This window comes from Corapipo altera, unplaced genomic scaffold (genome assembly GCF_003945725.1).
Source record: "Corapipo altera isolate COAL_440 unplaced genomic scaffold, ASM394572v1 67, whole genome shotgun sequence".
In the NCBI taxonomy this organism is placed as follows: domain Eukaryota; kingdom Metazoa; phylum Chordata; class Aves; order Passeriformes; family Pipridae; genus Corapipo; species Corapipo altera.
This window is the reverse complement of record NW_020884906.1, coordinates 8813862-8839728: the sequence shown is the minus strand read 5'-3', so window position 1 is coordinate 8839728 and position 25867 is coordinate 8813862. Positions and strand designations below refer to the sequence as shown.

Genomic DNA, 25867 nt, shown 5'->3' with positions numbered 1-25867 from the left:
GCTGCTTTCAGGACAAGTTTAACTTTCCCAGTTCCCAAGTGGTGACAGTGGCTGAAAGACTGTGTCCTCAGCTACACAGCAAACAAAACCAGAGCAAGTTACTCAGAGCAATGGCTCAGAAACCTCAATTGTAGGAGGTGGCACAGAGGAGTTCTGAGAGGAGAAGAAAAGGATGTGGTAGACAATTTGCTAATGCCCAGAAATTCTGTGTCTGAACCAGTGAGCTGCATGCCAGGATGCCTCGGGGCAGGGCTGAGTCCATTGCTCTTTCCACAGCAGCAGCTTTTTCTAAATTAAGATGTCTTTACACACAGGACTTGGGAAACTTAATTCAGATTAACTGAAGTTGTGAATTTAAAGTGAATTAGCTAAACCACATTATATCTCTGTACAGACAACTCATCCAGTATTAAAAGGAACTTAGTTTTATCTCATTCTAGTGAATTAAGAGCATTTTAATTCTAAGAATGCCCATGCAGGTACTAGTGGGTTGAACAAATAATGAAGTTACATGCTATGCTGGAGCTGAATGTGGCATAGGAAGTATCCCCACTTCCATGCTAAAAATGCTCATTTCCCCCCCACTTAAAAATAAGCTAACTAAAATTATCAATTCAATTTTTCTAATTATCTATGCCTACAAATCTCAAGCTGCATTTAGAAAAACCTGCCTCTGGCTCTGTATTTGCCTTTTGTTTGAATCTGCCAGACCATGTGTGTTGTTTAAAATATCAGAAGAAAAAAGAACATTGATATCATAAAAAAAAAGGGAAAGGCAACAGCACATAAGAAACATTCACATCATTACTTCGAGAAAAGCCAGACACCAGATCCCAGCCACATCTGCAACAATGGACCTGGATCTAGATTTGGCCTCCACTATTCCATGAGCCACTACTCTGACTTCCCAAGAGAGGGTAATTCTCAAGTTTTAGAAGCGAGATTGTGGTGTTGTTTGTGAGCATCCAGGTATGTTTCCAGCTTACCTAAGCAGTACAGAGCTCTTACAGCTTCACCAAGGGTCATACAACACCACTACCCAGCTAATTGCTTGGACACAATATTTCTTCATCAAAGGGTTCAGCAAAAGTCATTTCATGGAGCAGAAATGGCAAGTAGTGGTAAATTCTAGCTGTTGTTTAGGAAAGGAGACTTAACCTCTCTGCTTCACTTCACCTGGGATTGCTGGGAGAGCTTGCAGCAAATCAGAACCACAGACTACAGAAGTCCAGGTAGCACAAGGGAGATTGGCCAACTGCTTGAAGTGAGAGTGGTCTGGTAACTATGGTTAGTTACCAGAACCCAGATCTTTCCTACAGAATATGTGCTACTTTCCATGCCACCCCTTTTTGAGTTGTAGAGGAAGCAATAAAAAGGATAAAGGATTTTTATTATAGATATTAAGTAAACAACACTCTGTCTCCAATGCAATCTTCCACAAGAAGGAAAACCAACTTCTCAAGCAAGTCCAGATTGTTAAACAGGAGACAGATGAAAGCACTGCCTCAGAATGCAAGGAAATCCCAGGCTGGCTGGTTGGGAAAGAATTAGCAACACATAATTAAAAAGAGCACTCTCCCCTTCCTCCTCCCTGAGGTGAACACAGGTCCTGCATATTATTGCCTTCTCCATCAGCACCAGACAATGAAGCCATTGCTTGAGGTCTTTCTCATTTCTACCCAGGCTTTCAGTTGCTGGAGGCTGTTTCACACCAGTTACCAGCAGCGTCCGTGTGCAGTACGGGCTGTTCAGATGTGTAGCTTGTGATGAAAGATTTGGCCAGTGGAGAACACCAGGAGGGAGGGAACCAGATGGTAGTTCTTATCATGACTTCCAGTAGAGGTTCAGTGGTCCCTTACTGGTGACCTTGATTGAGCACCAGTGGAGCCAACACTCCTACTCTTGTGTTTGAGTAGGGAGGAGCTCAGATCACATTTTACTGAACAGAGTAAATTCTGTCACTTGGTAATACCACCTGGAACACAGACTATCAGGATCCTCTCCAGGAAGAGCTACTGAAGGATCAGGAACATCCAGTATATTCATCAGGGCCAACACACAGGGAAGACATGAGATACAGCTCAAAAGTACAGCACAGAAAGGCTCCTGCACAGGTAAAGGCAGGAGTGACTTGCAGCAGAGGATAGAGCCATGCAAAATGGAGCACTACAGAAAAAGCAACAGGCAACACAGGTTATGCCTTCAGCACAAGAGCCAGGGGCTGCTGACAACAGGAAATGGAGAAAAAGCAGCACTCAAAACTAGCAAACAAAATAAACAGATGTGACTGACAGCCTGGAGTGATCCCTCCTCTACAGGCAACAAGATCAGCAACACTCACTGGAGCCGGATCACACACCTTGGTACACCTATCCCTCCTAAAGTCTGAGACTGAGGACCACTCCAGCACAGCGCACAGGGGTGCAGCTGACCTGTGCTGTTCCTTGGTCCCCAGCTCAAGGCAGGGAGTACGCAAGAACAGCTTAAAAGCACATCATATGTGATAGTGAATACCCAGCTACACAGAACACTCAGTAAAGGCCAGAAACTCCCTCACCTCAGGGCATAACCAACCACTGACTTCCTCTCCGCACAAGTTATACCATAGTTGTTTGTTTTAGGAGTTCTTGTACCTTTCCCTCAAGCATCTGTTGTTTGCCTGTCTTGGAGAAAGGATGCCAGGCTAGACAGACAGATCATGGCTTCCTTCTGGTATGGCAATTACTGCATTCCACCCTGGAAGGGGGAGAACACACTGGGGAAAGCGAGGAATGTTAGATGGCAATTTCCAATAACACACGGCCCCATTAAATAGCCTTTCCTCTCCATCTGGCCCTGCCCAGTCATGAAGCAGAACACCAGGAGCACAGAGCAGCACAACTTGGCCCTCTGCACTCTCAAAGGGTCCTGTGTTCCACCGCAGAATTGGGGAACAAAGCTGAGCAGGGCTCAGCTCTCACCCTGGAAGTCCTCACACATGCAAGAAGCAGGATGTTCCGATACAAATAAATGTCTTACAAAACCAGGAGCAGAATTGTGGTGTGCAGCCCAAGTTAATACAAAATGCAGTATTTAAAACAGATCTCACTAGACACCACAGTCCCTCAACATCAGGCTGAGTCAGTTGTCCTACAAGATCTGTGCCTCTAATGCCAAAAAAAAAAGGTAAAACACATCAAAGGTTACCTACAATACCAATTCCCTGCAATCTTTGACTAAGTCGATCCACTTCCAGCAGAATAATAAATACCTGTGTCACTCTATGAACTAGGGGCTTGAAATGGGCATTTGGCAAAGCCTCTTTCTTCCTTCTCTGGAGCCAGAAGGCTCCCAGGCTCCCCCACACAACTGTAATTTGGGAAACTCAGACCTGCCTTTCTACCTAAAAATTCTTCTCCCTGTTGACTTTGGCTCTGTGCCAGTTTAGCCATCAATTCCAGGTCTCACAACCTGTGTGTCAGCAGAAATTGCCAGTAGATATCTGCCCAGATTAGCTGCCCAGACACCATCTCACTTGAGGCCTGCTCATAGATACCCTTCTTGAAAGCAGCTGCTGCTGCTGCATTTATCCACTGGAGCCCTCATTTCCTCACTGCCCATCTGCCGCAGGGGAGGCAGAGCCACACAGACAAGACACAAATGACTGACAGGGAAGACCCTGCCACACCAAACAATAAACACCAGGAAATCCAAAGCCTGCACCTACCTCGTGAATTTGTGCTGGTTTTTAAAAACAGAAGCAGAATGTGGATAAGCAAGCACAGCTACAGTTGAACAACTTATCTAAGTTTAGACAAGCGGTATCTAAATAATGCTGTTTTATCTTATTACTGTAACAAATATAAGAATTGATTTAATAACCTAATGTTGGTTTTGGACAGTAGAGGTCTGCATCAATGAACCAAGACACTAATTATATTATCTTATCAAATCAGTGTATAATAATAGAAGTTCTCTATGCATTGATGGAACTAGGCTTAGCTCTGCTTGAGAAAATAATCCCTGAAAAGACAGGGAATGAGACAGTGTTTAGTAGGAACTCCTTGTGCATAGTCACTATTTTCTTTCCTTTTCAAAATATTACTAAGTATTATCTTTAAGGTATCGCATGACAAGAAATTTCCTCGATAATCTTTTATTGCTTGGTATTTAACCTCCCTCTATCTTTCTGAGAGGTAGTCAATACAATCCTCCAGAAGACTTAAGTAAAAGGGAAAGAACTACTGGTGCATATGCAGATCCATTCATTGTAAGCTGACAATAAAGCTTTTTCCATCAAGGTACAAGCAAAATGACTTGCTGACATTAACTGGCAAGTACTTTGCATTCATATGGTATCTTTCATCTACAGACTTCAAAGCATCTGACAGGAGGCAGGCAGGCGTTGTTTCGTCATCCTCCAAGAAAGAAGCTGAAGTAGAGTGGCAAGACCTCCACAAGAAGGTAAAACCAATAGCAGAAATCTAAATTAACTGATACCCAGTCCTTAAAAATTAAGTGTTCTGCCCCCAGTACAAATTACATGTGCCCCAGAGAGCAGGACCACCACTCACCCACACCCCGCTGAGAACTGCTTGGGATTCTTTAAGAATGGAAAATTCATTCATGAGAAACTAAACAAACACAGAACACAAGAATCCTCTTCTACACACAGGGAAATGGTGGGGATCTGAGACCAATCCAAATCTGAAGTTCTGTAGTGCTCCAAGGAGGAGTGCTCCTTGAGTGAACCTGCAGAAGCACAGGTCTTCATTCATGAGGAGAGGAAGGGAAACCCTGCTACATAATCTAGCAAGTGTTTAAATCAACCTGCTCAGATGAAGATCTCTCCAGAGAAAAACTAGGACTGTAAGAAAGGTTACGGAAATAATTTTTAAAATGCCATCTTAAAGAGAGTAAGCCTTGTTTCAGCTCTTCACCTTTTTCTTATAGCTGAATAAATGCTGATTGCCTAGAGTACTCAAAGGGTCAGCAGAAACACTTTTTAAAGATAAATGGTGGGGGGGTATCGCTGCACAGTGCTATTTTAAAAGGAGTGTATGGATTCCTCTAAGTTTTGGGAGCAATGAACAAAAAAGGATGCTGAAGGAATCTCTGGAGCAAGCAGTCTTTTAGCACAGAGAGACTGCAATAGAAATATTTTAAAATGCACTCTCTAGTTATGAGATCTCTCACGGCCTGGGGAGGTGGACAATATTAGAGGCCACTAAATCCTAGAGTTTATTTTTCTAAAAGTTTTCACTTCAAATAAAGCTTTGTTTTAAAATGTATGGGGCCAACTGTTAGAGCATTGAGATCCTGGTTATTAGCCAGCTAGAGCTCATGAATTATGTTTAGTGAGAAGTTTATTGGCTCAGTAAACACCATTCCAGTTCCCCTCACTCCTGAACTGTGGAAGCCAAACCAAGAGATATTCAATGCCACATCACCACTAGAACCAGAGCAACCATTAGGTGATTACAGACATTTTATTTTTTGTAAGGAATTTGCTATTGCATCATTTAATACACAGAAGTCTTTAAATTTACCAAGGCAACACACAAAGAGTAAGTAACTGTTTGGTCCTGTTTACCATCTTCCGGAGCAGGAATATTTGTTTCCATCTCGTAACTTTCAAGTCCACACACTACAGAAATGCAGTCCCTTGAACTCTTAGTAAGGCAGGAGTCTGGCATGGAATTTATAACACCAGCAAGGCTGGAGTGGGCAAGCACAGGAGCTTTCTGATAAAACCATCACATGGAGTCAGGGCAGAGTATGGGACAGTAACAATCTGCATTTGTTTCCTATTATTGCCACTCTGTCTCAAGGAGACTCATAAAAATGGGGTCTATTCTGTGTTCTGAGGCTTAGATGTTGCTCTTTTTAAGTTACATACTCAAGAACAACTTACACCATTATAACTTAATGGCAGATCTGGCTACAACTCAGGTACAACCCAGGTAAAGTACCCATGAGTGCCCAAAATGGGGCCAGGGCAGCCTGAGGTGGCATTGGCTCTGCCTGGCCTTACACCCATGTGTGCACAGCACCAGGAACCAGGAGACCCAAACACAAGGTAAGCATCTCCAGGACCAGCAAGAATGATGTGTAGCTGTGCAAATCCAGAAGCAGCTTCTACTTACGTGGTGGCTTTGTCCTGAGCACAGAGCTGGTTTAGCTGATTACCTTTCACTGCCATGAGCTAAAGCCTCACATACAGAGAGTAAGCAATGATCAGTCAGTGTGCAGTGACTTGTTTGTGTGCTCGTTGTTCCAGTTCTCTGGAATAGCTGAAATATGCCAGAAGACTGTACAGGGACTGTGTCAGTCCTTGAGGCAAGGAAAGTTAATTTAGTTGGAAGAGTAGGGATGTAAAAGAGAGTGCTGTAATAACAGTAGTCTGTTCTGGTGGCAAAGTAAACTGGAACTGAAGGAGTTGAGGTTCTCTTCCTGGTTCTCTACATCTGTCACACCACCTTGGCCGAATAATGCATCTCTTTGTGTCTCAGCTTCCTCTCTCCCCTTTTTGCCTTTACTGTTCATTTAGAGTGGGACATTCTTCAGGGAAGAGATTGTGCCTGTACAGCCCAGTGACAGCCTTAGGGTTCTGCAGTCCCTAAACCAAATATAGCCCAATTTACATAACACATGAAATACATGAAATCATGTATTCTCATGTAAGTGCTCCTTCTGATATTCTGAGAATCACGATGCTAGAATCTGTCCATATGACAAAGAAGAACCTTGGCAGCACAGATCCTTAGTGTCCAACCTATCCCACAAGGGCATGCCAAGGCCATATCATCACACCCATAATGAAGCACCTCTGGGGAGCAGGCACAGTTAAAATTTTTCCAACCCAGTAGTGGTGAAAGACAAGATACCCTTCTCTTTAAACTTAACCCTCTCCCTTCCAAAGAATGCCTGGAATTTCTACTATTTCTCAGCAGAGAGTGGAAGGCAAAGACTTGGCATGGGGCAAGACAGATAAGAGCAGTTGCCTTCTCTAGGTTTTGTTAACTCTGCATAACTGCTTAGGGCAGAGACACATCTGTCAGAGACAGACTACAAATCACTAGGATAATTCCAAGCAAACAAAATGTAGTTTACAATATGGCTGTGGTATATAAAACACCTCTGTAAAACTACGGTATAATTCAACTGCTGCAGGTTTCATTTACAAAGTAACGATACAGTTTTCCCTCTCCAAGACTGCCATTTAGGATCACTAAGATGTTGAATAAAGTCTTGGCAGTCTTCTGGGACACAGTGAAGGTTGATTGTTGTTGGAACTTTCTCTAAGCAAGCCACATTTAAATAGCATGTTTTGCAAAAGGGCCCATATTGCCTTGCATGCGAATTCAAGTTCCTTTACCAGTTTAAAATCTGGGTCAGAGCAATTTGCTTACATTTGGAGTCCTTTTCCAAAGTTAATGGTGTGTGGGATTTGGAGTTGCAGATACAGGACAACCGGATACTCTGCTATTATCTGCTCTGCATCATGCATCTACCATCTAGAGTTTTCCTGCTAAGCTTTGTTCATATGTACAACCCACTCCTTCAGCAGTTGCACACTCAGCATCCTAATGATATTATTCTTGGCCATCCTGTTAAACTCACAGGTAAATGCACGGGAGTGGGCCCTGCTGGATTCTCAATAGAGTTTTTAGATGGCTCCAGATTACATCTGGCCAAGGGTGGAAGTTTTGATAAGCAGTCATGAAGTTGAGAGCTTTTCTATTCAAATAGGATGTTGACTCCTGCTGACTCTATCTCTGTCACTTCTCTGGTGATAACTAGATTACCCAAATGTACTATGCTCAGGGCTACATCAGACCACCACTTGGGAGATCCAGTTAGTGCTACATACAGCTGCCAAATTGCTGAGCCAAATTTCACACAGGGATCACACACAACAACAGTGACAGTTGATGTTTGTTTCACTTTGCCGTTCAAGGAGGTACTTTTGGATTACTAATATCTTGTATGACTTGGGTGCTGGCTAATTCAGAGATTATTTTATTGTATCATGACAGGCAACTGTTAGCTGGATCCTATGCCCTCAGCACACATGTTTAAGTCTCTCTGATCTGGAAATTTAGGTGTCCCACCCAGAGCTATGGTCCTGCCCATATTTATTTCAGCACTTCTTGGAAAAAGAAAGAAAGGAAGGAAATAAGAAAGAAGCCCAAAACCACAACACAAATTTGCCACTTAAATTTACTGACAGAACTGACCTGCAAACTACAAGACAGTAACAGAGAATTATGATATTCACACTTTCTCACAGTATTCCTCTGGGTATATTATATAATATTTCCTTAATACAAACCACTTTGGAGTGACAGTCAATGAAATACATTAAATACAAATACTGGGTTTAGGATAAAAATGTGGTTCCTACCTATGGGCTTGTAAAGGAAAAGTCAGCAGAGCCTTACTCTTCTTGTAGGTATATTCTGAAGTTTCATCCCCTTGTTCACAAGCCAGGCAGAATAAAAATATCCACCTACACTAAACCAAAGGGAGCCACTCGTAACCCAGACACAACCACAACAGACATTCTCGACAGTCCTTGGCTTAATAGAACACTGCTTTGTGGTTATACCCACCACTAGGATTTCATCTTGCAAGTTCTAGCACGTTTAATTTATTCCAGGTCATACATCAAATATAATATTAAAATTGGAGATGGCGTTTGAGATTGAGACTTTCTTTTGCAGTTCGAGTAGAGAGAACATGGTTGAGACTGTGGGTGCATGAGCATATTAATACCTAAACACAAACCTGCAGCCATCACTCAAGAAAAACAATTGGTCTTTAAGAGGGGAAAAAAGTTGTAAAAGGAATCAATTCCATTAAATAGCTCTATAAATCAATTCCACCAAAAATCAATGGGAAACTACATCCACAAGGTGCCAAGTAACTCCCACACATCAGGTGCAACTGTCCGTGACAGAGGCCACACAGCAGCTCTGCCTGCCGAGAATCCAGGCAGCCAAGGGCTGAAGTGGGGACCTGGCACTGCCCACGCTGCCCTCCCACTCCTCTCACAGCACTTCAGCCCTGCCTGCTCAGGGGGAGCTGCTGAGACCCCCAGGAAAGCAAGAGCACTGCTCCCTGCCAAGACCTGCACACGTGTTCCATGGAGCCCACCCTGGGATCGGCACCACGCTCCCGGGGGCCACGCAGACACAGCAGTGGGCAAGTCCCTCGTAAAAATCAGCGGATGAAAACTCAAGTTTCCTGTCAGAGCCACATGTCTTACATGCCCAGGTCTAAAATGAAGCATTTGGGATTTTCCAACAGGCTTCGTGCCACATCAGGTGTCCCCAAAGGGGAGTTGGCTTATGCACAGATATGGGGAGGATGGTAGGGGAACATTTGGGATGTGGGGCCCATGAGCCACCAGCACACAGTAAATCACACACCGGTTAAACAAAGAACTTGTTTAAGCACAAGTTCATGAGTTTCACATTGTGTCAGTCTTGACAGTTCAGTGACTCCCCAGTGACTGTGCCAGGCCACTGCCCTCTCACTTTCAAAGTGCAGCTCAGTTGCATTTTCACATTTATAGGTGGTGGATGCCCCTTCAAAGACTGGAGAAACCCTTGGGGCTTTCATTTTGTGCTGGCAGCTCTCAAATGACTTTAGAAACAACCCCCCCCTAGGGCTTTCGTTCTGTGTGGCAGAGCAGAGAGGGCATAGAAGATTCTGGCTTTGTTAAAACCTGCAGAAAAATTCATGTCCTGTGTCTTCCCCTTCATGTGCTCCACGTGTGCTGTCATGTCTCTGGACCATTACAGACACACTCTAAGATTCAGACCAAGCATTTTTGCAATAGAAAAACTTGATGAGTTGTCCTCTGCTATTCAGCACTAAGTACCAAACCCCATTTTTTCCTGTTGTAACTGAATGTCAAGAGTAACTGAGTTCAGTTATTGCACACAGAAACACTCATGTCTAGTACTATTCACCTATATTTAAAATAGAGAAAGAGTGCATATATGTGTATAGCAAATAATGAACAATTTAATGAGAAGGCTGAGGACTGTCTGTGACAGGGATTGAGACAATCTACTGCTTCTCTCCAAGGCTCTGTGACCCAACTGCAGGAGGGATCTGATCTGCAAATTGCATCTTTTAGCAATCAGCACCCTCAACTTACTGATTTCAATGGGATTTGAGAGCAGTTGATATCAAAGCTGTCATCAGTCACAAGTTTCCCTAGATGTAAGGACATGCCGTTCTGGAAAGCAAGAGTTTGACATAAGCTGGAGGTTTGATGTCAAGAATAAGTGGGAACTGTACAATCAAAAACTTCAATCTAACCACTGGTATCTGGCAAGACAAAGCAGCAACACATTCAAGTTTGTCTCTTTTGGATTATTCCTTAAAACTTTATCATATGATTCTTCTGCTCCCAAAGAATTAATCAAATATTAAAAACTATACTAAGGGAAGCTGAAGGATGTTCTCAGTAGAACAGCCAGATTTTCCTGCCATTAAGAGTGAATGTTCTTCATTTTGCAGTGATACTTTATCTACTGGGATTTCAGTTTCATACAAGTCAGGAAAAAAAAAAAAATTTTGCCAAGTGGCCTTAAGGTATTATAATCAGAAGGGTGTTTGCAGAGAGTTTTGAAACACAGATCCTGTTCTAAAGAGAGTCTCCATGCACAGACAGATGCCACACCAACACTTGCATGGATGTAACCTGAAACTATTTGGTGACTCTCTGAAGGTCTGCAGTAGCTCAGAGTGAAGAAATTAGTGTTATATTGATGAAGGACAGCCCAAAACATGGTGCAAAGTTTGTGTGGAAAGAGACAGAGAAAACAGATAGGAACAGACACAGCTCAGGGAATGAAGAGATTACAGTGATACAGCAAATATGTAGGAATGGTTGGAAAAAGCAAGTATGTGCACAACTGAGGACCCTGGAGGAAGCAAAGAATCCCACAGGTTAGACAACCAAAGGATAAATTGCAATAAGCGGACATTATGGACTAAGAGTAGAAGCCAGCACAGGGATCTAAAGTGTCAACTTGCATTTAAAGACTATCACAGTTAAAAGCATACACCAAATTGCATAATAGACAAAAGAAATGAATTGAAAGAGTAATCTGTGGAAATAGACTCAGAGAGAGGATTGTAAGGATTTTTTTTTTAAATCCTGCTCCCAAACTCTTTTATACTCAAGGAAAAAAAAATCTTAAATCCCATTTCCTGCCACTGTAGGGCTAAAAAGTTAAAACCATATTTCATAGCAGTTAACGTGAAACAGGATTACTGTGCCGACTTGTTCTTAAAGAGCAAATACATTTTAAAAACTAGATTTGGAAGGAGGTATATTTCTTTCTGACAAATCCTCTGACAAGAAGCAGGATGAAGAAAACATATTTTCTCTATGACTTCTGGGGATGAACAGAATTTAAAAGTTGTTGCCTTCAGTAGAATTGATGTACTCTTCCAATTGGACTTTTTTTGTTCAGTCATTCACTGTAGAGATTGACTTAATATGAATAATTGTGCTTTTCTTCCCTACTCAGATGAAGTACTTGCACTCTTCTCAATGAAGGCAAAAGAAATGCTTTGTTAACATTAGGTTTAAAATAAGCCAGGAAGGTCTTATGGAGAAGATCCAGTGACCCATCGAAAGGAATAACTTTTTAATACCAGCCAGGGAACTGCCTCCTGAGAAAAAGGAAGATTCAAACCCCTACCCAAGCAGACATGCCAGCCCTCTCTGACACGGCAGTACCACAGTCTACTTGGGACTTCCCCGTGTCAAAGCCTTTTACACAGAGAGCACTTGGGCAGCGAGCGTGTGACACACATCCAGTGAGACTCCTCATGTCTCTGCTGTTTTCTCTTGAGCCTCTGAACTGTGACCTCAAAGCAAATGAATCTGAGAAGAAAATACATTAATCAGGCATTCACTCAGCCAGGCTCGGGATTTTTAAAGCAGGGATCTGAATCAGCTCTATCACCTCCCACTTCTTTCCTGATACAATTAGTCAGCATCTGCCCCGGCAGCCAACCCGCTGCCTCTCAGAGGGGGGGACAAGCAGCTGCAGCTCCCTTGCCCGCTGCTACCTCCTGCCAGGCTGCAGAAACACGGAGAACAGCCTACTCAATTCATCTGGTGAAGGTTAGCATCCCTTCCCTGCGCTCAGGGGAGCGAGAGGAGCTGAGAACAGCTACCACTTCCAGCCCCTTTGATTCCCTGCTCCAGCCCAAGTGCAGGTTCAGACGTGTCCCAGCCACACCTCTCCCCACCTTGGGCCAAGGCCATGCCAGCTCTACACACCTGTTGGAGGCTTCCCCACATTTTAAGGGAATCCCCAGAAGGGGATTTGCAGGTGCTCTGCTCCCTTCAAAGAGTTCAGGCAACAAATCAGCCTGGGAAATTGGACCCACAGCATTCAATGTGGCCCTCTGACCTTTTCCGAAATGTTCTCAGCCCACCAGGCTGGCAGGAGCTGAGAGTTTTAAAAGAAGCGTGTGCTTTTAAAATCCAGTTGAATTTTTGCTAGGGAAACTTTACAAAGGCATCATTAGGGTATCCACAGTTTTGCAATTTTAGGTTGCACGTGATTACAGCAAATAAACAGGTGTGCAAGTCAGGGTCGGAAGCGGGCTTCTACTTAAAGCTCACCTCACCAGGCACCTGGAAAATAAATAAACCCCCCAAGCAGTTCTGTTTTACCCAACAGCTCTAAGGCTCCAGCCCCACTCCTAGGGCTGGATTGTGCAAGCTCTTACTCCAGCAGTCACACCGGGTTCAAGCAAAGTGCCTGAGTAAGCATTTGCAGAATCTGACCCCCCCAGCCAGTTATCTATATGGCACCTATTTGTGCCTTGCATTGCAAGCTCTTTAGCCAGGGACATGGGCTGGGAGTATATTGTCTGCTGCAATGTGCTTTATCTCCATTTATAGCATTAAATCTAATTTTTGGTGCCAAGTACAGCATTACCCTTACAATGACATCTATTAAAGACAGTTTTCCCTGAAGACTCTGGTCTGACCAACAACCAGTTTGCACTGTTCATTTTTTTAATTTTACTGCAAAACCACCATGTTCATACTACTTCTCCACTTCTTTAATTTCAAGTATTTTCTTAAAAAACAGTATGACAGGCACTGAACTAGAGAAATCCCACATCCTGGCATTACACTGACTTCACTTGAGATGCTGCCATCCTTCCTTCCCTGGAGATTTAAAAAACTGGAAACTTAAACCAAATTTCAAGCAGCAAACTTGACTGGTTAGTCTCAGTAATGTGTAAGTTTAGCAGAGGCAGACTTGCTTTCCCCATGCCATCAGCAGCATTCCTGATGGGCACCCAGCCCCATCCCCCCTCCCAAGGCACAGAAGAGGAGGGGTGGGACAGCAGCATGGCACAGCATGGAGCAGTTCTTATGGAAAAAAAAGCTGCAAGTTCCCCTGAAATGCTGCGTCCTGCATGCCTCAAAGGACAGCTGCTACCTTCTCACTTACAAAAACGTGACCCCAGCCAGTCAATCTACAGCACTAATGCTGTCAGATACCCTCCCACTCATCACTTTTGATGGTCAAAGACATTGTAATGAAGAAGCTTCCCCTCCACCTCAGAAGGGGATGTGCTTTGCTTTTGCTCCAGGAAGGTTTAGGGAGGGTGCTTTAGGTTTTTGAGGTTTTGGTGAAGGTACAACCCAAGCTGTTTTAGATAAACACAGAGGTAGCATGAGTCCATGTGTAACCACAGAGGAAGCAAGCACAAATAGGCAAATGTTCTGAATAATGGCAGTCGATGCACAGAGAAACTTGCTTGGACTCACCTGGACTCCTTTCCCCCTTTCTTGTCCAACCAGTTACTGGATGGGGCACATCCCAGGCCTCTGGCATATGGTATTAGATGTTCTGGGCATTAGAAGATAACTACTGATAAGTCTTTTGAAATGGTACAGCTGGTGTCATGTAGCCCAAGTCCCTGTTCATATGAACTCCTGAAATTTGGAAGGGAGAGGGCGATTTTATTTCCTACAAGTGAAAGAGAGAAGCTGAAGTGCTTCATCAGTTATTTGTGTACAGTGAGAGAGGAAGCTGGTTTGTTGGGCTGTGGCCATGGCTTCTGTTCTGTTAGGGAAGAACCTGTGGGCAGCTTTCGGCAAGTCATATAAACATCTCAAAAAAGGTTAGGTGAAGATGCCAGAGACACAGCTGTAAGTCACCAATTACTAATTATGAAAGCATTTTGAGATCTTTGGCTGGAAGGGATCTCTTTTCTGGATAGGCAGATATTTTAATTCCATACTCCAGTGAGTATGGAATCACTGGATTCCATCACTGTTCCAGCAGGACCCTTAAAATATTTTTTCTTCCATGACTATCCTTGTTGCTAGTTACACCTCCATGCAGTTTTTAAAAAACTGCATGATTTTCAGTACTACAGCTCTATCAAATATACTAGTTTTCTCTGCTTTTGCTTCCACTTACAAAGACATTGAATTATTAGTACAGCATTCAGCTTGAAATCCTCCTGCATGATTAACAGGGTGAAATATTATACAATGGGAACTACTACAGTTATTTACTGTTCATTAAATGCTAATGGAAATTCAGCCCATCTTCAAAATATCATGGCCTTACACAGGCAGAGGTAGAGAGGTACAGACAGATTAAATGATTTTTCCAGATTCAAACAATAAATCAGTGGCAAGAAAATTCTCATACTCAACTCTTTGTTTTAGGCACCAAAATAGAGACTTGCAGAATGAAGCTGATGGTCCTCTGTGCACACTCAGGTCACTCTCTCCCTCGCTCAGGAGTGAGGAATATCAATTCGGCAATTAAACCCATCGCTTACAAGTAGCAACCAGAAACTGGGAGACCCAGCCTGACTGGAATAAGCCAGCTGACTGCAGCTACTGAAAAGAGGTCCACACTTGGGGAAATACTCAAGACATTCCTTCTCCAAGGCACCACCCATAATAACAGGCCAACAGTCTCAAACACCTCTGCATCTTGGATGGGTACGCAGAACCGCATACATTAAACTGCTTTTCTTGGAGCTCGTTTCAGAATGCTGCCAGCTTGTAAACAGCAGAGTCAGTTTTGCTGCCAACACAGTTTTTACCTAGAGCAAACGGAAGTGCTTTTCCAAGAATTTCCAAGACTGTTGCGTCACGCTGAGCACTGGCATTGCACCACACAACCCGGGGAGGGAAGACACAAATACAGGCTGCTGCTCGGCACACCCTGAGAAGGATTATTTAGAGGTATTTCTTTATTTCCAGGAAGAGACTCTCAGTGCAAAACAGACCTTCCAAAAAGTCCCAGTGTTCACTGCAGGGGAGTACAGTCTCGTTAATACTTTCAGTGCTGTAGCAAAAAGTGAATAATTTTTATAGCCGGCACGTTTCAATTTTCGTTACGCTTTTGAAAGCCTTGTTTGATAAAGTACAGTGGAGACTAAGAAATGTAGCATTTCTGAAGGGCTAGAGAGCAATCTTCTCGAGGCTCCTTTCCCCACTGTGGGTTTTGCATAATCCTTTGGCAACTTTACCATTTTGAAGCTTTATTAGAATTATGTGTATGATGACAGCATTTACAGGCTGTTGCTAAGGTCAGGGTCCCATTATGCAAACTTTTAAATATGATGAGCATTTGTAAGATAAATATACAAGACAAACCAAGGACATTGTATTCTCCGTACTTTAAAGATGAAGAAAACTGAAGTTGCCTAATTTCCTTCATGACCATAGCATGGAAAAATTAAATCAGGGATAGAAGCAGAGTTCCTTAGAGCACAAGCTTACTCAGAAGAATTAAATGTGGGCAAACATTCAACCACTGCACCAATTCATAAAAGTAAGTGCTTATAACCAAGTTTTCTGGGTAAAAGTTTTCAAGTCGTAATTTACATGACTTTTAAAACACACTCAGCCAAACACCAGTCTGCTGACATCTGAAGAATTACACTATGACTCTCACTCTCATGCCAAAATTCCCATTACTGAGCATTTTGGTGCTATGGTTCTGGATATGTACACTCCATAGATGTGGACACAGATTTATAGTTTTTAGTGGATTCCCTGCCATCTACAACTTTGGTAGATATTTTCTCTGCCTAGAAGGACATCCACGTTTTAATTTGAAGACTGGGCATAATCATGTCGCTAATATCACGTTACCAAAGAACACTCAAACTGCCTAGGAAAGAACAAAGAGTTTTTTCAAGGACTTGAGAAGTTTAAGCAAAAAGTTCCACGTGAGGACCATTCTGGATACTTTGTAAAGGTAAACAGAAACTAGGAATAAAAAAGCATCCTTCCAGGGGTAGGGGAAATAAAAACAGCCCAAGTTTAAGTCTCACTGTACACTGGCATAATTTCAAACCTTCTTTTAAATGGTCTTGTTTAAGTCAGTCTTGTATGTGTTTGCTAGTGAAGTTTTGAGGAAAATCAGTCCCTAAACAGAGAAAGCCACTACTTTCTTGTTTCATCCACTCTGGGCAGTTCACTAAACCTTCGTATCAGGAGCCTCTTGCAAAGGGACAGAGAGGCTGGTTTTTTCAGTTTTAGTTCAATAACCAGTTCTTTCAGACTGCAGAAAGCAATTGAGATTTGAGGAGAGGCAGAAGGACAGGAAAGCCTACTGCCCTCCAAATCAAAACTAGGTGTTAGAGACTAGTATCTGCTAGTTCCAAACTCAGAAAAGAGCAACATAACTAAAAAATAATCTGTTCCCTCTTGCTCTGAGAACACTTCCTTTGCTTTGCATTTAAATTGGAGCTGAATAAAAATCACAGAATAAGTCACATAGGAAGGGACCTCAGGAGGTCATCGGGAAGTATTTTGATAAGAAAGTATTTTCTAAATATTTTTATTTAACACTTCAAAATATTCAGGTTTAGTATTTCATTAAATTTAATGCTACATAAGAAGTCGTTTGAGTCACTTCTCAGAAACAAAAACACAGTAAATTACTTTTGGTTTTGATTTGCATGTTAGATCATAGCCTGAATGTGTTAAACCCTGCTTAAGAGAAAATAACATCAAATTTACTTTAAAGTTATTTTTAGTTGCGCATCAACATGTTTTAATAGGTACAAACCAGTGAAATCCAGTCTTTCTGCTGGAGAGTAACTACCACATAGACAAACAAGCAAGCTTTAAAATAAGGTTTCTTGTTGGCTGATTTCAATTCTCAGTTAAAATTGGCAACGCAAATTACTCTATTCTGTTCTTTATCGAAGAAGAGAAAAGATTTCCAAACTGTCAAACTGGCTGGTGGCATCTTGACAGCAGATGGGAATGCAGTAAGAGCAGTCCTACATGGCAGTGCCTTTATGTGACTCCTGGAAAACTGAATCCACTCACTGAATGGTTCTTTATACAACGAGAAATGAGCACACATTTAGGGGAAGGAATCTGCTGTACACCCATGTCATCTTAAACCAGTCCAGGAATGAATGGGACTAGCCCAACATGAAGAGCAGAGTCAGGTTGTTTACCACGAGGCCTCTTCCCAGTCAGTCCATCTTGTATCCCTTTTTAAACTCATGGCAAAAGACTGATTTGAAGACAATTTTATTGTGCACAGTGTTTGGTTCAGTGGGGGAAGGGAGTGGACAGAGCAAACTGATATATTATGGAAAGCCATCCCCTTCTCCCTTACCCAGGGGACTGAAGGACAGCGAATGCCTCAGGCCAGTGTACTGACATGAAACGCTTACTACCTCCCATCCAGAACCTGGGCAAGGACAACACTGGCAAGTTTTTCCATCCAGTATCTACAGCTGGAAGATCAAGAGGGGGTTGTTCCTACATCCTGCATAGATCTCTTAGAACATTCAGCTGTTTTCAGGGCTATTCTTACTGTGAGAGTTCCCTGATGACAGTTTTGAGCAACAAACTAACTCCTTGCACTTCTCTGAACATTTCTTATTGCCAGCTGAAGGCTCAGACCCTTCCTCTCCCAGCTTAGCTGTCAGTGCATGTGTCTTCTGACTTTCTGCAGCCAAGCTCAGCAGTTTGTCTTTTTTCTGTTACCAAGAGAGCAAGTGAAGGAAGCTTCCCACAACAGGTCCATTTCCGAATGCCTGCTTGAGGTTTTCAGTTTAAAAGATCACTTTTTAGCCCCTTCAAATCCCCAGGGTGCACATCTGAAAATGTGATATAATACAGATGTAATCCTGGATAAAGTACATTCCCCAGCCCTTTCCATTAAGTAAAATCAGTAACCAGAATCCCTGTTTAGGATTTGTGATTACAAGGATCACCCTCCACCCTGCCCTGGTCAAACAATACGGGCTCCAGGAAAGCACAAGAGCCGTCATTTCAATAACGCAAAACCCTGTCGCTTCCACTCCAGAACAGCTGACTTGAAGTGCATGCTAGGCTGTGCTTATTAACAAAATGAGAAATCTGATATATAGAAAGAAAACACTATGTGAGGATTAATCCTGGATTGCAGTTTGTGGCCAGCACTGGGCCGTCATCCAAACACAGATGAAAAAGAACAAAATTTCTCCCACCTGTCACTTACAGCAGGTACAGCTATTGCAATGTTGTAGTCTTCTCCTTTACAGCTATTGTAACAACTCATTTTGTACCAGCTTAAAATTCAGGATTAACCTCACTGTTTCATTTCTTCCTTGTTTTGTGGGAGCCAGCACTGGAGGGTGAATTTTCTTTCCAGGAATTACAAACAAGAAGCGTGAGTAACTTACAAGTTTGGACAGCTAGCACAATACACGTACACTTCAAGGAAAGAAACCCAGCTTAAAACTGGCATCCTGTTGGAAACTGGAGATGCTAACTGAACAAGAAAACAGGACTTTCAGGAACATCTTTTTAACATTGTTTCTGCTGCTTTTGGGAGAAGTAAGCACACTGTCACTGCTGATTAAAAGAGACCTGAGCGAACCAATGCAGTTTCTTCACCAATGAGCTACTGCACAGCAGAGCAAAATCCCTATTGCAATGCCTTGTCCTTGCTCCTGATACTACAGCAAGACAAAAACCAATTTAAGCAGCCCTAGTGGCTCAATCACTGGTGGTGTGATCATCACCAAACCAAAGGAGAAGTCATCTTTATTTTTTAAAATATATTCTCCTGCTTACGGTTGGGTCGACGCTCAGTTGTTGCAATCCCACAGCTGAGCCCTGTTAATTTTTCTCCAAGCCCAGCAGGGAAGGCATGTCCGCTGATGCTGAAATGGTCCCTTCCCATTGAGCTTTGCCTGTCACAATACAGCCAATATAATGGCTATGTCACAAATGTGATTTTGCTTTCTCCTGCTCCAACACCACATTTGCTGCAGCACTCAAATGCCGCTTTGTGGCAACGTTCTTCCCTGGCTCTTGTCAGAAGCTGCAGTTTCATTCGTACACTTTATCAGTCAGATTTGGTTTGAGGATGGGAAACTTGGGTTTCTGTAGAGAAAACACGACAACCCCATCCTACCAATACCTCTGCCTGTCAACCCACGATATGTTCATCAGGCTGGATGAGAGGTTAAATGCTGCAGTCAGCACAAACACGAGTTCTGATATGAAGGCAAATGCACCTCGGTTTTCAAACATTACCCCACTTCCCTACATCTATCATCAAAGAAGGTAGCAGGAGCTCAAAGAATAGCCATGTACTATTTTCTGCAAGGTCAAAGGAATGCACAACATACAGTTTATGTTTGACAGTTCTTAATTACTATGGACTGTAAAGACGCTGGAAAACGGGAACTCTCATTGAAAGATCTGCTGTTCACAACTTCAAATTTCATGCTGTGACCACCAATTTTGGGCTGCGGTGGCTGTTTTACAGAGTTTAAATCCATAACACAGCCAAACTGTTTAGCATTAGGTTGTGTTCTAGTTATTTTAAACAACTAAACAAAATAAACTGAACATGCACCCTCCTGGAATCAGGCCTCTCATCTTCTCTTTCTCTCCTCTCTCCCCCCACCCCTTGTCACACATCGGCTTCTGCCAAACAATTCAGCACTGACACTACAGCACATCACGTGATACCAAGTGCTTCAAGCATCTTGCAATACTTATTACTATCTACACATCCATAAGTCATTCCGCCCAGCAACGTATGTGAATACTAACGTGAGCTATTTCTTTATGTATTAAAGATTTAGAGCTCTCCTGGATCCTCGGAAGAAGCTTTTCCACCAAACACTGAAAAATCATCCCTTTTATGTACGTGCGTCTCATCTGCATTTCACGTAGATTAGGAAGCATGACATAAGGAAAACCTGCCATATCCTTGGATTCTCCCATTCCTCCTGCTTACAATCCTGTGGCCACACAAGTCTGTCGTGATTAAGCAATGGATTTTAGACACTGGAGAACAAGGCACTTACAGGGGGTGTCCTTTCCCATGTTAGAATGGAAAGTAACAAATGTAAGAGGTTGCTTATTCTTAATGCTGATCTCCTCCAGAGCTAAAATGATATGTCAGTAGCAGGTGGCAAGTTTGAAGACACCCCCACTCCTCCTTTTTTTTTTTTAATAAATATAACAAAGGGCACACAGATTTGACCTAATGGGTCAACCATCAAAAGTTAAACTGATTTAAATAATTAGACCTAGAATGTCAGGCACCACTGCAAATAATTGCTCCTAATGCTTTTAGGATTAGATTGCTAATGAAAAGGCGCAAAAAGGAGGCCACTTGCAGTTGTGGAAATAAGTCAATTTTCTTTCCATATGTCATTTTCCCCATGCAGATTTGCTGTGAAATCCTAAGGAGTCATTTACAGCTTTCTCTCCAGAGCCACTGTAGTATATTACAATAGTTCTGAGTCATAAAAAATAGTAATAAGTCATCTTGAAATATTAGTTGTTTATACACTGTATTTATCAGGCACAGCAAACATCTGCTCATAGTTCTGACATTTTCCAATGAAAGTGACTATTGCATATTGTTTTCCCCTTTAATTTGTGGAAAAACATGGGAGCTATTCAAATATAAACAGCATTCCAAAACAAATTTAAACCAGTTTTGGTCAAAGGACAGTTCATTAGCAGAATGTAATTCTGATGCTCTTAACTGGTTTCTGGCTGTTCTCTCAGATTTATTCTAACAGCAGAGTAACATCCTGGGTGATTTCGGTGACCGTCTGCTAAAACACTTGGTTCCATAGATAATGCATTAATTCTATGTAAAGGTGTATACACCCACTCCCACAAACTAACGCCAAGTTACCCGCCAACGGAAGCGTCGAGGCCACCCGAGTTCTCCAAGGCTGCGGACCTGGCAGCAGAAAGTTTCGAGTGCCCGGCCCCCGGGTGCACATCCGCGCTCCGCGGGGCCGGGCGCGGTGTCCGGCGGGCGCGGATCCCCCGGGAGGAGCGCGGCTGGCGGCCCCGATAACGGGGGGCGCGCCGAGAGCCGCCCGCCGCCGCCGTGCCCACTTCCACCTGGGACCCGGCCAAGCAGAAGTCAATAATTGACTTCCCCGCCGGCTCTCGCCCCGTATCGAAGGGGCCGGGCGCGGGCTGGGCGCTGCGGGCACCGCGGGGCTCCCCGGGCCGCGCACCGCGCAGGGGGCCGGCACGCTGCCTCCCCCGCCCCCACTCCCCCGCCGGCTTGGCTTTGCTTTTAAATGCAACCAGAAAAAAAAACAACACAAAAAGCCCGGCTCCCCCCGCCGCCGAGCTGGCACCGGCACCGGCGCGCCGGGGGATGCAGAGCCCGGTCCGGCTCCGCGGCGCCGCGCACCCGGACCGGGCAGCCGCGGGCAGCCACCAGCCCTCCCGCTTCCCTCAGTTGCGATGCCGAGCGCCTCGGCAGCAATATTGCCAGCCTGGACGTACAATTTAATTTTTTAATTTTTTTTCAAACGGGATGGACAGCTCTGCGCTGGCCGGCGCGGCCGGGGAACGCGCATTTCCTGCGGGGCACAAAGCCGGCGGGCAGGGTCTGGGAGGGTGCGCGATCCTGCTCCGTCCATTGCGTCCGAGATGGGGCCGTAACAAAAGCCAGAGACCCGCAGCGACGGGCAGAGCGAGCGGAGCCGGCGGGTCTTTCCCTCCGCGATCCCGAGCGACCGAGGGGGGCGGCGGGGAAGGGGGGAGCCAGGGCAAAAGTTCACCGCGGTCCCGGTAGGGCAGGGGGTGCTCGGTGGGGCTGGGGCCGGCGCTGGGATTGGGGGATGCCGGCCTGGCTCGTCGCCTCGCAGCCCGGCGGATGGACCGCGGGCGAAAAGGAGGGGATGCAAGTCCCGGGAGCCCCTTTCCTGCCCTCTCCTCCACAATGCGGCCAGATCCCCGGCACAAACACGCCCCCCGGCACCCCGGGGCTCCGCTCTCTCCTTTCGGGGAAAAAAACAAAATAAAATAAAATACGGCTCACTTGCAGGGGCGAGTGGGGATGGGGAGCGGGCGGCTGCTCCGGGGCTGCCTGCGCTCCCCGCCGCTCAGCCCCACGCCGGCCGGCCCCGGCGGGCAGCAGCTGCGGCCCCCCGCCCCGACCCCACCGCCGGCGGGGAAGGGGCAGCGCGCACCCATGCACACACACGCGCGCACACACACACAAATGGCACGGGAGGAGGGGGAAAGTTTCCAGCCGCTTCAACCAAATAACCAGCATTTGCAACCCCCAGACAGGCACGGTGGCCGGCACAGCGATGCACGCCCCGGCCCCCAAAGCAACGGGGCAGCGCGCCGGGAGAGCGAGGGCAGGGGGCCCGGGGCACGGACAGAGGGGGGCACGGGGAGAGGAGCGATCTCGGGATTTTTTCAATGGAAGTACCGCCGGTGCCGGGCACGGCTGATGCAGGGCAGGGAACAAGGGGATACCCCCGCCACCCCGGCGACTCTCCCGAGCGGACCCGTGCAGATGGGCAAAGCACCGGGGCTGCGAATAAAGAGCGGGGGAGCGGGGCTGGGCTGCACCGCGGAGCCCGGCAGCGCCCGGCCGCCCCGCGGGACCCGCGCCCCGCGCCGCGTTACCTTCTTATTGCATCTGGAGCAGCAGCTTTTCTTCCCCTTTCCCTCTCCTCCTCTCCCTCTCCTGTCCTCTCGGTTTATACCAGCCTGTTCCTCATCTCACAGCCTTCCTCCCAGCGCCATCTTGCAAGCTTGTGACGTTGGGAGCCGCTCACCCCTGACCCACATTTGAATAGAAGCCAAAATGAAAAAAGAAGAGGAGAGAGAGAGGGAGAGAGGAGAGAAAGAGGGGGAAGAAGAAAGAGCGGAACAAGGATAGGCAGGGAAAGCAGCAGCTAAGCAATTGCTGTGCCAGTGTGGAACAGCATCGGCTCCGCTCCCTTGCCAGCTAGTTTAGTAATAAGCAATTTCCTGCTGTTGCAATAAATGTTGCCGCGACGGGGCTGGGAAAGGGACAGGGAGCGGGCTAATTCCCACCGAGGGACCAGGGCTTCCCCCACCCCGAGCCGCCCCCCTTTCCCTGCCACCCACACCCCGAAACCCAGCCTGGAGCCCGACCACTGCTCCCGGCAACCCCAAATACTGCTGCTCCCTCCCAGGTTCTGAGCAATGAAAAAGGCATTTGTTAAGATTATTTCTCCCATCACTGATGAACTCTCAAGTGTGTGTTAAGAGAAATAATACAGATTACAGCTTGTACATGTGTTGGAATCTGAAATGAGCCTTATACACAAATTTATGGAACATCCTCATGTATAGCACTATTTGCATATTAGCTTTTTGTCGTTCCTGTCTGTGTGTTAAGGACTGTCACTGCATTTTGCACCATCCAGGACACAGATACAGACGTGGCCTCTGCACCCACAAAATCCATAGAATCTGAAGTTTTGTTTTGTGCATTTTTTTTAGTTATTTACCTATTGGAAGGGTATCGGGGGGGGGGGGGGAAGTTATTTGTGTTTTGCATCCCTGGTCCTGCAAGATTTCCATGCATGCTTAACTTGAAGCACATCAGTAATCACACTGAGCAAGAAGGGATATTCAGATGCTTGCACTAAACATGTACCCAGCCTGCAAACTCAACCTATTATTTTGTAAAATGTTAAGTAAATTGATATCATCTTAATCTTACTGACTGTTGCCACAAAGTACAACTGTGCAGAAATCTGAATTATACCTTTGTAGCACTTTCTTCCTTCAGTAGCTAATTAATCTGTAATAACAGGAGCAATGCATATAAACATTTTTATTGTAATCATGCACACGAGTAAATCCACTATCCCATGTAAGAATCACTGTATTGGCTGCAAGTGTGAGATGATATTTTCTTTCCTTCTGTGCCCTGACAGCCACCCATAACCAAAACTCTCTGTAGCCTGAGCAAGGTGATTCATTAGTGAAGCTGAGCCTGCATTTAACACGTGCCTAATAATTCCCTAATAGCCACAACGCCAGCGACTCTCTCAGCCACTTCCTGTGCAGATCCCTGCAGTTTGCATGCACTTCAGCTGGATCCCAGCTGCAGCCTAAGCTCTGTCCCTGATAATAAAGATATTTTCTAGTTGCTCATCCAGAGTTCAAAGTTTTTGCAGGAGATGGTTTCTTCAGCCTTACCAAAGTGGCTTGAGGAGCAAATAAAGATAAGGCAAATCACAGCAGCCATATCAGAAGGGTCTGGACTGGTGGTTTGTTCGCAGTACACCCAATAAAGAGCAGAACACTTTAACAGTGGTGAGAACAGCAAACCTGACTGTCAGCACAAGACCCAGTGAAGTAGATAAGGATCAATTCAAGACTCTTCCCCCACCAGGAAAGTTAATTTAAGATTGGTGATGCTGCCCTTAGCTGTATTTTAAAGCTAAGTGGCCTTGCAAATAGCCAGGGAGGTGTAGGTAGCCATTTGCTTCACGCTGTGCCAGAGGAATTGGTAGGCAAATACACAGAAGTCCTTGCACTGTGTTATCTAAACAGGGACAAAATGCATCACAGAGTTTTTTCAGGCAAGTTTAGACATTTGGGTTTAGAAAGACATGCTTTTGTCAATCTTTATGTGGCATCTCAAGACCTCAACAATGCCACCATCTGCCCTCATCTTCCTTCCGCTGAAGCTTCCCACCCCACAACAGTCTGTGTGCCCCTGCCAGTTCACAGACCAACATCTTAGTTCAAACCCGCTTTCATCAGACATTTGAACAAAGGTGCCAGGTTTTTCACAGGAATGGCTTGAGGCACAAGCATTTCAGCCTGTCTGCCAACTTTGCTAGGCAGGTGTTAACTTTTAAGAGCGAAGGGAGGGAAGAAGGTTGGGAGGACGGGGAGAAACATCCTAAAATGCCACCACAAGATTTAGTCTCAAAAGTTTTACTTGTATTTGAATCTTCTCTAGGTTTGGAGATGATCAGTTCCCAACATCCCTAAGGAAATTGGGAGATAGACACATTTGCAGTGGCAAGGAGACCAAAAAAAAGATATACATTAGCTGTCTGGCACCTAGAAATGATATGGTATGATGCAGCACTGCATCCAGCTCTATATAGGGGTGATAATTATAAGGTTGAAAAAGAATTAATGAGAAAGTTAGACCTGGCTTTGTCACTCGAACCATGGACATCTGTGGAGAATCTGATGAGCCAAGGAGAAGTATGGCCACACCTACCTGGAAAACATCTACAGGCACGCAAGGCAGATACCACGATACCTGTAATGTCTCCAAGCAACCACAGCCAGGGAACTTGCCATCCAAACAGAGGGTACACCCTCAAGTTCCAAGAAATCACACCCACTGTGGGCACATCTGGCACTGGGTGAAACGTGCCCATGTGTGTGAAAAGCAAACATGTTGCTCAGGTGCAGAGAGAAGCGTTCTCAGGCGAAAGGCTGGACTAGGAGGGTAATGGTGGCACTCTGCTTACAGACACTGGCACAGTGAGTGTGTTCTGAAGGATGGTTTGGGCTTGGGGATACTTTAAAGAAAGAGGCTCTTCTATTTCCAAC

The 25867-nt window shown here is 44.9% G+C and overlaps 1 protein-coding gene across 1 annotated transcript in view; it reads right to left on the bottom strand.

The window, feature by feature from the left end:
• HIC2 (HIC ZBTB transcriptional repressor 2) overlaps positions 1-23249 on the bottom strand; it is a 71119-nt gene extending 47870 nt beyond the window's left edge. The window contains exon 1 of the mRNA XM_027652232.1: positions 22937-23249. The gene's annotated coding sequence lies outside the window, so the exon portion shown is untranslated. The remainder of the gene's footprint in view (positions 1-22936) is intronic.
• Between the last annotated feature and the right edge of the window lie 2618 nt (positions 23250-25867).